This window comes from Caretta caretta, chromosome 4 (genome assembly GCF_965140235.1).
Source record: "Caretta caretta isolate rCarCar2 chromosome 4, rCarCar1.hap1, whole genome shotgun sequence".
NCBI lineage: Eukaryota > Metazoa > Chordata > Testudines > Cheloniidae > Caretta > Caretta caretta.
In genome coordinates this window covers 76496246-76509707 of record NC_134209.1, presented here as the reverse complement: position 1 = coordinate 76509707, position 13462 = coordinate 76496246, and the positions used below count along the sequence as shown (strand labels likewise).

Genomic DNA, 13462 nt, shown 5'->3' with positions numbered 1-13462 from the left:
CTTTTGTTTTTTAACATTCAGTATTTTTATGATTGATAGCAGATAAAATATTACCATATGTGGTTACCATGTTAATAATTATCTGTGTTCAGATTAATAGTCCCATATTCCTCATTTTCAAAATACTTGTTATTGTGCATTCTGATCTACAGCCTTTGTGTCTTCATAAAGAAGGACTACATGAAGATATAAAAGGAATAATTGATTTATTTGTTTCTAGGCTAACACCTACTGTTGGTGTGATGGAAAGTAATCTTATATGAGGCCTTTAACTAAGGACTGTATTTTATGGTTACAATTAAAAAAACTAAAACAATTCCCCTGATTTTTAATCCCTTTGAATCCATCTCTGAAAATTATGTTTAAACCTGGGGAAAAAAATTTCCTACATAACTGGACCCATCTGACCTGGGATATTTGCTAATTATGTTCAGGACCGACCATTCAGAAGGCCAGTGGCTTGAGTGTCCAGTGCTGATCCTGTCATCTTACGATAATGGCCCAATTCAGCAAGACACTTACACATCATTGAAGTCAATGGAACTCCTGAGCATAAGGTTCAACATGTGTTTAAATGCCTTGCTGAATGATGTTCAAAAGCTTTTCAGCTGGCCATTAGGATCAATCACCAATACAAAGAAGCTGCTTGAGATCCTACTACTACTATTGTTAGTGAGGAGGAACCAGATCCCTTCCACCTTGATCCTGTATATAAATATTTTTACTTAAAAATTATTACAGAACTTCCATGAAGTGCCATGGTGGGACATATGCTGAAGATGCCATGGAAGATGAATATCAGCTAATTCCAGTTCAGGATGTATGATCAGCATCTAGTAGAAATGATCAACTTCTATATAAAATGTCAACATTTTAAGTAAAATAAATTACCCACCCACAACTAACTTGCCATTGCACCTCTTGTTCTAACATCAGTTTTTTTTAAAAGAAGAAAATTCTTGATAAATATTGACCCTGTTTATAACCAGGGTTTTTAGTAGGAATGAGTTCTACCAGCAAAGTCTGGATCTTGACCTGTATCTAGACCCCAATTCAGCAAAACGTTTGGGCACATGCTTTAATCCAGCCCTGTTCAGTAAGGCCCTGATTCAGCAAATCGCTCTAACTGAGGTCAATGGGACTTAAGCACATGCTTAAAGTTAAAGATTTTCTTAACTGCTTTGCTGAATAGGAATGGACTAGTGAATCAGGGCCCCAGATCTGTCCCAAATATCATAAGGATTTGCTTCTTGGGTTTAGTTTCAGCCTTTTATACAGGTAAGTTCAAGTCATAAACTTTGGATCTAGAGTTGGATCTGGAGTCCAAAGCCTGAGGATGTTTTGATCCATGGCTTTTCTTCAGGTCCTTTTCTAGTTTTTAACAGTAGAGACTCTAACCAGCTGGTTTGCGGTGAATGGAAGAAATAAGAAATATGGATTTTACCTTTCTCATTTTTACAGTATATATTACAGTACAGAACGTGCTCTCAGATAACACCTCTGATTTATGCAGTTGAAAGGAATTTGGCTGGATGGAGGGGGTGTAGAGGGAAGAGATGCTAAATTATACTCAAATGATAAGTTGCATTGACAGTCTTTTTCTCGGCTAAAGGATATAGATCAAAATCATGACTGATCTACCATGTTCTTTTCATGTCTAAATTATTTGATATTCAGTTTTTGCCTCTCTAAGGTGAAAAGACAAGTACTGAGTCATTACCAGTGTGTGTTTGAAAGGAAGATATGTTCTTCTTTGCATCAGTTTTACTGAAGTCCAAATGTTTTGGGATGTCATGTAATTTAAGAAAGGAAAAAACTATAACCAACTCACATCTTTTATGCTCTAATTTGCCTGTTGCTGATGCTGATACATATTAAATGACATTTTTGTTAAAAAATAGCACTAGTGGTCTTATGTAAGCTAAAAAATTAAAGAAGGTACAGGGTTAAGGTGGTCAATATGTTGCACTTAAGTTCTGTTCTGGGAAGGGATGCTTTCCTGAATGGGCCTTATACTGTGTCATGTGTTTGTAAAACCCAGGCATGGCAGGATCAGTTCAGCACAGAGAATTCCTGTTTATCACAACACTTTATTTTCCATGTGCATATCAGGCTATGAGCAGATTTCACAGATCCACACTGCCCTCAGAAATGTATGCCAGATATGTCTGTTTCAGACTGTTGCATGGGTGTAATTTACGCTGAAATCTCCAATGCCCAATCAGTCTACTACTAATTTTGGAGATCTTCAAACAAGAACAGATATATCTGACATAACATACATTTTGAAAGACAGAAGAAAAACAGCAGAACAACAGTTAATCATTAATTATTGCATTTTTTGAAATATGTATATGAAGATTTGAGGGCAGAATCAAGCACTAATTGAGGCCAGCAAGCTGTCATATAAATGGTTGGTGGGGCATTGGAAAGCATGCCCAAGCAGTGACCTCTAACAATTACATTTCTCTGTTACACCATTTTAAAAAAGAGAGAGATCCTCACAACTGCCAGGCAAGACAACTGATAACCTGTTACAACTTTGCATCTCAGGTTTACCTGGATCTCATTACCAAGGCCAAAGAAAAAAACCATTTTGGCATTAGCAGAAAAGTATATTCTACAGTGCAGCCCTTGACACTGGCAAAACATTGAGTTCAGTTTCTTTCACTTCTACAGGGTGAGGGCAAACTATTTTATGGCAGGAGCAGAGCCCTGGCCACCTTAAATCTCCCTTGTTCTTATTCTCACTGATGCGGTGTAGCTCTTTTTTACTTTTATTGCTGATGTCTGTGAAAAGGTGTTTCTTGGAGGAGCCTCAGGTTTCTGTGTTGAGTATTCCTTATGCCACAAGTGTTTCAATATATTGACCGTGAGGTTGGTTATTTCTGTGGAAATGCTATTGGGGGTTTGATGGCTGAATCTCATTTTGGAGACAAAATGTATCTACTAACATGTTCCATTCTCTTCCTCGTTTTATTTTAAGATTCTTTACATGTGGTCCTTTTGCTTTATAAATCTTTCACCTAATGGAGAAGCTTGTATACTTATGTGGGGTAGAAAGGGGTAATTTTAAATTGTTGCAAGCCAAGTAGTTTTACTTTAAAAAATACTAAAACTATTTAGTCCAGAGAATCAAGAAATGGTGGGCCAGCTCTTAGTACGTGTTTCTCTTACTGCCAAACCAGGAAAACCAAAATAAAAAGATGAAATAATTAATGAAGGTTATTTATAAAACTATCTCAGAGATGTGAGTCCCACTACTTTAGTCACAGAAATTCTTTTGCATACCTTAGGGGACACCATGATATGCAGTATAACCACACTTATTAACCATGCTATTTATTATTAAAGAAAAGAAAAGAAACCATTAAACAATACAAAACAAATTACAGAACACAACTGATAAACTGGTTAGTTCTGTTACAATCTCTTCTATATGCCTCTTTGTAGAGAACTTTTAGAAGAGATTTCACATTTAAAAGTGAAATCAGGATGTACTTCATTTGGTAAATTAAGACCAAAGTATATTGTTTCCCAAAGTTATTGTCAATTTAGTCTTAGTTTCTTACTAGATACTTAAAATTGTTTATGTATGGACAAAATAATGTGTTTAAGGGCAGGTGATACCTGTCTTGTTGTTATTAACAACCAGCCAGTTTATAATTGGGCAAAATAAACAATCTTATGAAATCTAAGAAAATATTTAAATCAGTTACTTAGAGGAAGCCATTTAAGGATCTTCAAGACAAGCCAATTATGAGTATTAAGAAACTTAAATCTGCAATTTCTTGGTTTGCCAATGGTTAGCCCTGTCTCCTCTCCAGGAATACCTAGTCTAACCATGTGTTGATTAACAGGAGAAACTGTTAGCATTTTAAGTTACAACAGAATTTCCATAGCTAAACAAAATGATTACAAGAGTTTTAAAATCTAATCCAGTGTTTTAGTTAATTTTCTTTCACCAATCCATGTTAAAGTTTTGGGGCGCTTTTCCTAGAATTGGTTTCTTCTTTAGTCCTCTCTGTTCTTGTTAGGTCTCTGTAGTAGCTTGCTTGTAGAGATGGACAGGATGACTTGTGGCATGCTTGCTGTTTAAGCAGGGTAGCAGAGGGTGTGTGTGTGTGGAGGTACCCACTTCAGAGTTTTATACCATTCTACTTCCTATTCGCTTGAAATTATAGAAAAGCCACTTTCAGGTTTGTTTAGACTCCAAGTTGATTTCTGTTCATTGGCTCAGTACTTTCATAGGTTATCCTTAAAAGCCTCTTTATCTTATGAATATATAATTTATTAATGCATGTATGCATTGGGATTGTAATTCTTTCTTGGCAGTTATAGTTCCTTTGTCTTTGTGGTGAGAGATTCTCAGACAACTTTAAGTTTAGAGTTTTAACTCTTTTTTTATGCAGTCCATTTTCTGAGATATTCCTTCTAAATTTAAACTTAAAACTTATGGTTCTTAAAACTGTTTTTTCAAAAATTCAATGATTTTTAGAGTGTGTTTATCTTAAATAGCTTTTAAAGAAGTTGTTGAGTCTTCATAACAATTTTTGAGAGATTATTCTTCTTGTTTTCCTAATATGGCTTGAGCACTGCCAATAATTAAATCCCCATTAAAATAAATATTCAATACCTGAATGGCTTCTTACATTACTAATTGGTTTAGCAAGATCTTTAGATTACAGGCTGGTCCTGTGATACTGAGGCCTATTGGCGGTTCACTACTCTGTGTCAGCAACTTCTATCAGGCCTGACAAACTCACTGGACCTAACATGTTGCTGTCATAGTATTTATCTATAAAGACTGTCTTGTAAGGTATTTAATGAAAGCTGGTAATATCCTGGTCACTCATATCATTGTGAAATGTGTGTATTAACATTATATGAGAAATTAAGGATACTCACTGATATTATGCTTTAAAATCTGTAACCAAACAAAGAGAGAATGGTTTTCTTCCAGACAGGAGGAAAGATATTTATATTAGTGGCAGAGAGATAACTGAAGCATTGTGAAAACAAGACCAAAAGAAGCCCCATTTGCAATAAGTCATCAGGAAAAGCCGGGTTGACTGGGGGATATGAAACCATCATGAGAAACCAAAGCCACAAGGGGGTGTCTTGTCTCTGGGATCAAAACAATGATTTTTGGGGAACTATAAGCACAAAAGATATTTTGTTATCCATCTTTGAGGGAACAAAGAGATCAGTGGTCTTTGCATCCATGAAAGCTGGATCCTGGCCCAGGAAGGCCTTCTGATTCTGAGAGGAGGCTTTAGGTGAGAAAACCACCCTAGACAAAGATTGTAGTCTGTAAAGTTGTAGCCTCTAGAAATCATATTATACTTTTATTTTATTTATGACAATTTTCTGATTTTTTTAACTTTGCTTAGTATCACTTGAATCTTTATTCTTTATTAATACATTTAGTCCTGGTTTTATTTTAAGTTCATCTCAGTGCAATATATAATAGTAAAGTGTGTTGAGCTAACAGGCTGGTGTCTAAACTGCCTCTCTGGAGATAGCAGTCTTTGTAATTTCTGTGAGTGTCCAGTGAGAGGGCCTGGATACTGCAGCGGAACGCTCCTCCAGGGAGTCTGGGAACTGAAGAGCAAAAGTTAGGGTTTACAAAGCAAAGTGTGGGCTGGCAGAATTCTAAGCAGTTTGTTTGGCCAGTTAACTAACTGGGATGGCAGGGAGCTGACACTTAGTGTAGCACCAGCAAATCTCTCTTTTGCTGAGGCAGATAGGTAACAATGTGATTTACAGTTCTGGACACCCCAGGAAAGCATCACTGGTACATAAAGCATTTTACCATTTACATAGGAATGATGTTAGGAAATTATGTTAGGTGCTTTGCCTTTAGGTAAAATACTTGCATATATGCCATTCAAAATGATTTTCCATTTCAACATTAGAAATAAACAAAAGTTTAAAACATTTGCAACTACATATGTTTTTCCTAGAGGCTTTTCTGACTGCTGTTTTTAGAATTATTATAAAATTCATTTTCAGTAAGATATTTCTAGAATTCTCTGTGAATGTTTACTTAGAAGTTGTTCTCGTGAGGGTGAAAAAGCCAACTTTACATGAAGATTTACTGCTTTGTTAACTCAACCTTACGTTCTTTTTCATGTCAGATCTTTTCGTAAAGCATGAATGTTTTACATGGTTTGTATTCTTGAGATAAGGACTACATTTGTACCAAACTGGTATTTATACAAGAGTGAGGTATCCTAGTCTAGATAAGACACTCTAAGGGTAATAAACATGGTTTTATGGCTAATGAGGGATATCTGCTTGACATTTGACTTGTCTTTGGGTGATAGTGGGACAGATTTCTGTTACCAATCTGCCTGAGGCGTCAGGTGATCAGGCTGAGGCCACAGGATTGTTAATGGAGGAGATGATGGAACACATCAAATGTCTAAGTTTTAAAGCTTTATTGATAAAATAATAAAATAACACCGGAGAGTGATGGGTGCTCCCCACATCACTCAGAGGAAGGAAGAAAGCATTAGTGCCCCAAGCCCTAACCCACTTTCATACTCACACCCGCACTACATGAGGCTGGCCAGACCTGGGTGTAACATAAGAAGAAGAGGGAGAAGGGTGGACGGGAGTTCTGTCATGTGTGCACAGTTCGTCCAGGTTCCGCTGTGATCTCCAAATTGCTTCAGCTCTCAGGAGGGTTTTAAGTCCTGGGCTCCTTTGGGGCTGTTCCATTCCATGACCTCTGTTCCTGGTGCTCTTTGTGCCAGTCCAAACCGGCTTTCTGTGGTCTTCTCCGCTTTCCCAAAACACAACGGCTCCAGGGACACGAAGCTCTGCTACCCCCCTCGTTGTTTCGCCGGTGTTTTCCAGCTCTGCAGCCCTGGTTCAGTGTACTTTTTCTTTTCTCATGGCTGGCTGTGGCTGGGTGAGATAATTTTTCATCTAGCGCCGTGACCTTGGACTGGGGCCAGTGTCTTATCGTTGGACTGAGCTTGCTAGCTGCAGTGTTGAGTTAACCTGTTCTCTGCTCTCTTTCTCCTTCCCCCTTTGGCCTTTCGCAGCCTGCAAAAGAATCTTCCACTCCCCACTCACACCTTTGACCCTTCCCAAATTGCCCTGCGATGCTTGCAACAGCGTTAGCAATATACAATGCATATACAATGCTGATCTGCCTCCCCCAGGGGACCCCTTGGTGGTGGTGGTGGGGGCTCGGGTGTGACAACAGAAGCAGAGAGCACCTGGAATTTCTTTGATTAGCTTGAACATTTTGTAATATAACTAGCTAAACATAACATGCATTGTTATATTTCAAACATCCTGGCTCTAACTACTTGTAGCTATATCTTAATATTTGGTGAAGACACAGACAAATTTGTGATGAGATAACATCAAAAACAAAAGTACGGTAATAGTTTTATTACTATCATTTTCCCATCAGTATTGAAGTCTCTCCCTCATACTCACCTATAGTTGTATGTATGTATTATATTTTGTTGTTTGTAGGATCCTCAGATATTTGACAATAAAAGTTCTTTCCTATATTTTTTCTAGATTTAGCAAATGCTATATTTCAATAATGCCATTGCTGGAAAAGTCCAGGCTGCCTTTTGTTTACCCCGTTGGGTATGTCTACACTGCAATGTAAGCCCAGAGTTAGTGGGACTCAAGTGAACTGTCCCATGTTAGGGAACCTTGAGCTTAAGTGTCTACATTGTATTTTAACCCTAGATTAAGAATTTTCTGACCCATGATTGAACCTCTGGCCTCCACACTGCAGAGCACAAACCTGACTCAAAGTAACCATATCACAGAGACCCTAGCACACACCCCCCAAATGTGGCCACTCTAGCTCTAGGAGCATGGTACAATGTGGGAAAACTTCATTGCTCACCCTGCACGTTACCAGGAAGCAACTCACTTTGCAAAAGGCTTGATCAGTTCACTCTCCATTGCAAACCCAGGAGGCTTTCTAATACTTTGATTGCAGATTGGTGATCAAAACAGAATGGGTTAATGCTGACCTGATCTGCTGCCTTTTGCCCAGGGGGTGAGGGGACTTCTGTTTTCAGGAGAGTGGATTGCAGACTGTCGTGATAAAGAGGACTAAGGAAGTTCTCCCATGGAATTGTGGGATAGTCCTGGATGACTCTTGGGATCTGAGTCAAGTGGGGTTGTAGCAAAACTGCAAAGAAATAGGACTTGGACGCTGGGTCCTGGTTTGATTTAAGGTCAGACCCTCCAGCCCTCTAGGGCTGTGGGACCATGGGTCCGAGCCATGGGTTAGTGCATGGGCTCAAGCATGGGCTTACATTGCAGTGTAGACAGTTTCTGCATTAGCATTGTCATTGCAGTCTGCAGGAGTGCGTATTGAGACCCTAATCCAGCAAGATACTTCAGTATCTACCTAACTTTCAGCATGAGTGGTCCCATTGACTTCAGTTTACTCTATTCATCTGCGTACAGTTAGGTAGAAGCAAAAGTACCTTGCTGAACCGGGGCCTTAGAGCCTGATCAAAAGCCCAGTGAGGTCAATAGAAAGAGTCCTATTGACTTAAATGGGCTTCAGATCAGGACCTTATTTCAAGCTTTCTCTTTCCTCACCCCCACTCCAAATTAGATATGTTTATTATTGCTGTCTTTTGCTTATGGAAGCAGAAAATATAATGGATTCCCCAGTGTCCCTTAGTACTGTGCATTTTTCTTAATGCAACTTTAAGCCAAATGCATCTGCCAAAACTGTCTGGCTTGCTGATTTTAACTAGGTTACTGCAGTGAAAAATTGGAAGAAATGCACTGGCATTGCTGAGTGTATTTTTGGTTCCTGACAGGTGTACACATTTACAATTTTTTCATTACCAAGAGTGTGTGTTTATTAATTATTATTATTGCTATTATTGCTGCTATTTTGTTATAATGATTATTATTATTATTATCTTCCAGAGCTGAATGATTTGCATTTCAAATTCACCCTGCACTGTAAGAAATATCAGTTTGTGGCAGGAATTGTAGATTTCTCTAATAACAATGCTTCCTATAAAGCAATCTTCAGCAATCAAAGAATAGCAACAATGTGATGACAAATGTTGGCCTCCAAAGTAATATCTTTAAAATTAAGTATGGACAATATTAGATTAAACATATGATAATTCAGTTTGAAGGGTGACATTTTTATTTGGAAAATTACAGTTTCAAATAACTCCTTGACTGTGTGAAATTACAGAGCCTGAATCTAGCCTCACCCATATTGGTTTTACACAAGGACTTCACTGGAGTTATTCTTGATTTATATCAGGAACATAAGTGACATCAGACTGTAAATGACATCAGAATCAGGCCTGCACTATTTATTTTACACTTATAGGGCTGAAGGCTGGGACTGTTTAATGTTTTGTCTGTACAGTGTCGGTCATAATGTGACTCAGATCTGGTTAAGGTCTATAAGTGCTACTGCAACATAAATCAATAAAAATAATACTAATTATTAATAATGATAATAAGGATTCACCACAGGGGTGAATGCCTGCAGCCTCTTCCTCTTATTTGTCTTTTTTATCAGTTCTACTATGAAAACTGGGCTTATGCTTCCTACTCTTTCACAGATCTTTATTCTACACCTTTTTGCCGGTGTGACTCTTACTCCCTATTTTTGTCCAGGAACAAATTTCAAGCCTAAAATTTCACTGCACCACTCCTGGAATCCATTTGATTGGGGCTAATTCCGCATAAGATTTTTACTTTTACAGTAATATACACTATGTATCATAGATTTCAGATTTGTTCAGAAGGTTCCAAAAAGACATTCTAAAGGCCAGATTCTAATTTTATTTAACTTGATGAAAATCCAGAATAACTTTACTGAAGTCCATAGTGCTACTCCAGATTTACACTGGCTTAACTAGGAAAAGAGTCTGGTCTCCAATGTCATTCGACCAGTTTCGCTTCCCCACTCCACACCCATCCCTATGAAAATTACATCTATCTATTCTTTAACAAATGTGCTTTTATGCATTGCTGACTGTGGCAGAGTGTTACATTTCTTATAGCAATTCAACCCCAATAAAATATAATCTTCATAAATAGATAATGCAGTTCATGATCAGGAGTAATGCACATTTTGTTGATGATCAGCCTCATATGGTAATTTTTAGATTAACTTGCATTTGTTCCAAGGGGCAAAAAATGCATGTGATCGTGGTGTTTGCTATACTCCAGGAGGTGGCTGATCTCTTGGATCTGCTTTGGTGGGAGATATCTATGTGCAGAGTTTCCTATATGTTAATGGATGAGAATGTTGAGAGCAGCAATATGACTCAATAATAGTTAAAAATGTGAAACCAAGGTACACACCACACATCACTTCTTGTTTCAGTTATTTGCTTTTTCACAACCCATTCCTCTTCTACTTACTGACTACTTAGTCTGAAAGTTTCTCGGGGAAGGGATCTTGCCTCCTTATATGGTTGTGTACTTATCCAGTTGTGTATTAACAGTAACATATTATAGTGCCTGAAAGTGGGCTTGAAGCACATGCCTTTCAACGAGTGGTGTACAATGGAGACATTACACTTGGTCTTTGGGTGTGAAAAACTATAGGTGTATAGTGTGATGTTGCCCCCATAATGCTTTATACAAATATGCTTATGAGTGTAAATATGACATAACTGGAATATGTTTTATATTAGATATGCCATGTAACAGATCTTTGCAAAGGTTATGTTCTACTGAATTCATCCTATTTGTATGCATATATCATTTTTATATCTGGAGTTACAGGCGTTGACTCTATGCTTGTATTTAAAGTGTTTGCTTTAGGAAGCACCTAAGGCAAATCTGGTCAACATAGTGTGAAGGGGTTATCCAAGTAATTGGGAGTACTTGGCTAACAAAGGACCTTGATAGATGCCAATCCACATCTGAGCTTTCCTGGGAACATTCAAACTAGCATGTGGACAATGGCATCGGCTTGTAAAGAACTGAGTCATGCATGGACATGTGACTTGCCCACGTGACTCCAAAACTCCATTTTGTAGCTGTAATTCTACACAGGGAGAAAGAGGAGTTTCCACCCAAGAGAGAAACTATATAAGCCCCTGGGAAACCCCTCCATTTTGTCTTCAGCTGGCTCAAGGGATACCCTCTCCACCCCAAAGAAATGCCTGAAAGAAACTGGAACAAAGGACAGTAACTACAGGGGTGTGTGTGATTGCTGGACCCAGACTAGGAGGAAGTCTAGTCTGTCAAAGAAGCTTATTGGAACATCTCTGAGGGTGAGATTTACCTGCATTTAGTTTCTCACTGTATTAGGCTTAGACTTGCATGTTTTATTTTATTTTGTTTGGTAATTTACTTTGTTCTGTCTGTTATTACTTGGAACCTCTTAAATCCTACTTTTTATATTTAATAAAATTACTTTTTACTTATTAATTAACCCAGAGTAAGTATTAATACCTGGGACGGGGAGGGGTGGCGGTGTAAACAGCTGTGCATATTTCTCTATCAGCGTTATAGAGGGCAAAGAATTTATGAGTTTTCTCAATTTAAGCTTTATACAAAGTAAAATGGATTTATTTGGGGTTTGGACCCTATTGGGAGCTGGGTATCTGAGTGCTGGACACACGAGCACTTCTTAAGCTGTTTTCAGTTAAGCCTGCAGCTTGCGGGGGATGTGGTTTAGACTTGGATCTGTGTTTGCAGCAGGCTAGCATGTCTGGTTCAAACAAGGCAAGGAACTGAAGTCACATGCTGGGAGGAAAAATGGGCTCAGAGGTAGTCTAGGCACATCAGGTGGCAGTCCCAAAGGGGTTTCTGTGATCCAACACATCACAAATAGCAACCTGAGGAACATTATAAAAAGATGGCTTTTTTGATAAGGGCTCATAAATACTCTCTGCTTACTTTTTAAAGACAGTTTTTTCACCTGTAAGCAAGCTGATTATCTGACAGTTTTCACTTGGTATAATGAAGCCCCTCATCTTCAAGTGTATTTTTGCTTTTATAGCTTAGTTTTAGGAGACTTATGGTGCTTCTTAACTTTGAGGGATTATTCTATGTCAAAACTATTGTGTACACAAGTCTCCAATAGAATTTTTTTTGTAAAGCCCATGATAGTTGCAACAGTAAATTCTAGTTTTCCATGACCCTTATATTAGATGTTGAAATATCGTGAGAGTGAGAATGCTGACAGAACAAATTATTCTTTTGTAGCTTCAAAACCTACTGCATTTAAAGCAGTGTTGATTGCACTAATATCAATTTCTTATTGGCTAAGGTATGCAAAAAGGTTACAGATACCCCCTCCCCAGTTTTTCTGATGAATAAATGTAGTGTTACTGGCCCCATAGTAAAGTCACAAATATAATTCATAGGTTCTTACTAGAGATTGGCACTAGCCATGTCCACATTAATTGTTCCCATTCACTTTCTCTAGATTGGGGTTGGCAACCTTTGGCATGCAACCCATCAGGGTAATCTGCTGGCGGGCCACGAGACATTTTGTTTACGTTGGCCGTCCACAGGCATGGACCCCTGCAGCTCCCAGTGGCCACAGTTCACCGTTCCCAGCCAATGGGAGCTGCAGGAAGCAGCAGCCAGCACATCCCCAGTGGATTACCCTGATGGACTGCATGCGGAAGATTGACGACCCCTGCTCTAGATGTTTTACCCAGAAATGGGGCAAGGCTGCATTGAATATGACTATGTTTCAAAGGAAAGCTGTGACTAGAAGTAGACCCCAGAGTGGAACCTGATTACCACAAAAAAAAAAAAAAATTCCTCTGGCACTATATAATTCATTTTTGAAGGAGTTTGGGTACACAGCATGGTGATGATAAAGAAGAACATCAGGCAAATTATGCATCTTCATAAACCCACAGTCACTGAACTGAGAATAAAAAAGAAGCCATTATCCACTGCCCACAACTGATAACAAACTGCCAATACTCTCCAAAGGCAGAATCTCTGTGGTCTGTGAAGCGAGGAATGGTGTGGCACGGGCAGACCCCTAGGCCTCACTGAATACTAACAAAAGCATAGCTGGAAACCAGTCTGGCCTACCCATGTGTTAGCATTGTTAAAATAGATGTTAAGTTGATATGGACTGGCTACAGAGCTTTCATCATGGAGAGAGATACAAAAGATGTGTTCTCTATGAGATACTTTAATGCACACTGATGGCTATAACTGGCTATAACAGCTCAGGTAAAGTATGCTGCAAGTGGTGCCACCTACTGGCTGAACATTACAATACAGCTTTAGCATGCCATCACACACACTGTTAATAGATTAGTTACTTAATCATGGAGCTGGCTGAGAATTTTCAAACAAAACAGGTTTTTATTGGAAATGTATCAGTTTTAAGAAACTTCCAGAAAGAAAATGGGATTCCATCAGAAATCTGCCTGATTTCCTACTGAGTTGTCTGGTGGACTGTTGGGAAGCTCAGGACTCAGGGTCCATGGGTCTGGAGCAG

The 13462-nt window shown here is 38.6% G+C and overlaps 1 protein-coding gene across 2 annotated transcripts in view; it reads left to right on the top strand.

The window, feature by feature from the left end:
* NPY1R (neuropeptide Y receptor Y1) overlaps positions 1–13462 on the top strand; it is a 108447-nt gene that overhangs the window by 19433 nt on the left and 75552 nt on the right. The gene's annotated exons all lie outside the window — the stretch shown is intronic.